The sequence below is a fragment of the Convolutriloba macropyga genome, unplaced genomic scaffold (assembly GCF_964194025.1).
Source record: "Convolutriloba macropyga unplaced genomic scaffold, txConMacr16.3 SCAFFOLD_1446, whole genome shotgun sequence".
In the NCBI taxonomy this organism is placed as follows: Eukaryota; Metazoa; Xenacoelomorpha; order Acoela; family Convolutidae; genus Convolutriloba; species Convolutriloba macropyga.
The window spans coordinates 24985-27500 of NW_027452856.1; the positions used below are offsets into that span (position 1 = coordinate 24985).

General features: G+C 39.5%; 1 non-coding gene and 1 pseudogene across 1 annotated transcript in view; both read left to right on the plus strand.

The window, feature by feature from the left end:
• Positions 1 to 526: 526 nt before the first annotated feature.
• LOC142357853 (5.8S ribosomal RNA) lies at positions 527 to 678 on the plus strand (annotated as a pseudogene).
• A 1683-nt stretch (positions 679 to 2361) lies between these two features.
• The window catches only part of LOC142357854 (large subunit ribosomal RNA), a 3522-nt gene continuing 3367 nt past the window's right edge, over positions 2362 to 2516 (plus strand). Inside the window, exon 1 of the ribosomal RNA XR_012761716.1 lies at positions 2362 to 2516. This exon is cut by the window's right edge and continues 3367 nt beyond it. This is a non-coding gene — a ribosomal RNA (large subunit ribosomal RNA).

The following is a 2516-nucleotide window of genomic DNA, read 5'->3' on the forward strand; positions in this document are numbered from 1 at the left end:
CATGTGAAAGTCGTAGAATTTTGCAATCAAACTGTGGCTAGTACTGTGATGTTACTAGTAACCTTTTCTTACGTCATATGGCCAAGAGAGCATTTGAAGGCGAAACTTCTGCATGGGGAAGCTGCATCATGAACAAAAGTTTATATCGAGTATTATGTTGACGTTAGTAGGCCCTGGCCGAAAGCGCAGCATGTGAAAGGTATAGATAAAAGTTATCGTTGCAGTCAGTACTGTGTAGTTACTAGTAGCTGGATTTAAGCTCGAAGTGAGACACTGTTGGTGAAACTTCATCATGAGAACGTCACAAGCTGATCACGCTCTATGATATGACTAGTATTATGTTGCTTATAGTAGGCTAAGCGCAAGCCGAAACATCAACATGTGAAAGTCGTAGAATTTTGCGATCAAACTGTGGCTAGTACTTTGATGATGCTTGTAGCCAACCGAATTGGTTGAAAAGCCCAATAAGTAAGCTAACTTGGGAGAGCTTGTTGGAAACCAAATGCTACTAGATTGGTCCAAATACATCCTTCAACAGGGGATCACTTGGCTCGCTTTACGAAGAGGAGCACAGCTATATGTGTTAATTCGGTATGAATCGCAAGATTTGTTTACCGACCTCTCTAACGCAAAAGGCGGTCTCGGCTTCGGCTGTTGACTGCGTCCGATTCAGGGTTATATAACTCTCGATTGAACACATTGATGTTCTATTGTTGGTGCTTCCAATAAAATTGGAACACTTAAAGCAGAACCGATTCAAATAATAGCATTCTGATCAATGATTGCATTCCTTGATCAAGAACTGCTGGAGTCATTGTGATGGCGAATTTTCTTCATAAGAAAATTGCAAAGAGACGGAACTTAATGAGACTAGTATTATGTTGTTTCTAGTAAGCGGAAGCTGAAACAGCAACATGTGAAAATCAAGTTTTGTTCAATGATCTCGAGGCGATAAGTACTATGAAGCAACTAGTAGCCTAAGCATGACTCAGATTTGAGACAGTCAAAAAGACTGGCGAAACTTCTTCACATGAAAGTTACATAGAGAACTACAAATGTATACAGCGAGTATTATGTTGTTTCTAGTAGGCGAAAGCTGAAACATCAACATGTGAAAGTTGTCTGCAAACTGTAGAACGATATGTGATTAGTACTGTGCTGTTACTAGTAGCCAGTCTGACTGTAGAAGCCAAGACAAAGGGAAACTAATGCATCTGAAAAGGACAAGTTATGGAAAGGTATGCACGATAAGTATTATGTTGTTTCTAGTAAGCGGCAGCTGAAACATCAACATGTGAACGTCGTTGTGTACAGTAACCTAGAACTATATAGTCCTTAGTAACGTGCATTTACTAGTACCTGTAATTGGTATTCAGACTCAGGCAGTTTGGAATAGTTTGGCAAAGATGCACCAGAGAAAACTGGGATTTGATACAGAAATTGTTGAATACAAGTATTATGCTGCTTCTAGTAGGTTGAATCCGAAACATCAGCATGTGAAAATTGAAAACATTTCTGGTTCGAATTGTCACAAGTATTTGGTGATCTGAGTAGCCAAACTCACTACAACGCCAATTGAAGGCAAAAATTCTCAACGGGAAAAGCTATTCTCATTGAATGAGCTAACAAGACGAGTATTATGTTGCTTCTAGTAGGCGAAAGCCAAAACATCAACATGTGAAAGTCTTGCTGAACAAATTTAATGTTGTTGAGCTCAGTACCGTGTGAATTAGTAGCCATAATTGGCGAGCGAAAATTGAACTGGCGAAACTTCGTCTTTGGAAAATTGCAGATGCCGAGCACTTATTTTGCAACGAGTATTATGTTGACTGTAGTAAGCGAAAGCCGAAACAGCAACATGTGAAAGCTGTTGAAATTTGTGGTCATTTTGCAATAAGTACAAGGAGTGTAACTAGTAGCCAGGTCAAAATTTGGGATAAGAATGAGCAAAAATTCTGCATGAGAACAGTTGAAATTATGAAACTAAATTACAAAGACTAGTATTATGTTGTTTCGAGTACGCGAAAGCGGAAACATCAACATGTGAACGTTTGTAACGAAGTTTCGTTAATTTTCAGCCTAGTACTGAGCAAGAACGAGTAGCCTCATCTCCAATCCCACGCAAAATGTAGTGAAATATGTGAGTGAACCTTATTCACGGTGAGGGTTTCCCGAGGTCTGTATTGCAGCGAGTATTATGTTGCTTCTAGTAAGCGAAAGCTGAAACAACAACATTTGAAAGTTGGAATTAATGACTGAATGGAAACTTCGACCTGTGTTTGATAGTAGTAGCGAACAAAACTGCTGAATCGGTTTCTGTCTCATATTGGTCAGTGAACCAATTAAGAGACAATCAACTACATAACCTGAATTGGGCGAGAGAACCCCCTTAACTTAAGCATATCAGTAAGGGGAGGAAAAGAAATCAACTGAGAATCCCTTAGTAATGGCGAATGAACAGGGAAAAGCTCATCGGGAAGAGAAATGGCAACATTTCTCGGTGTCCGGTATGGTTT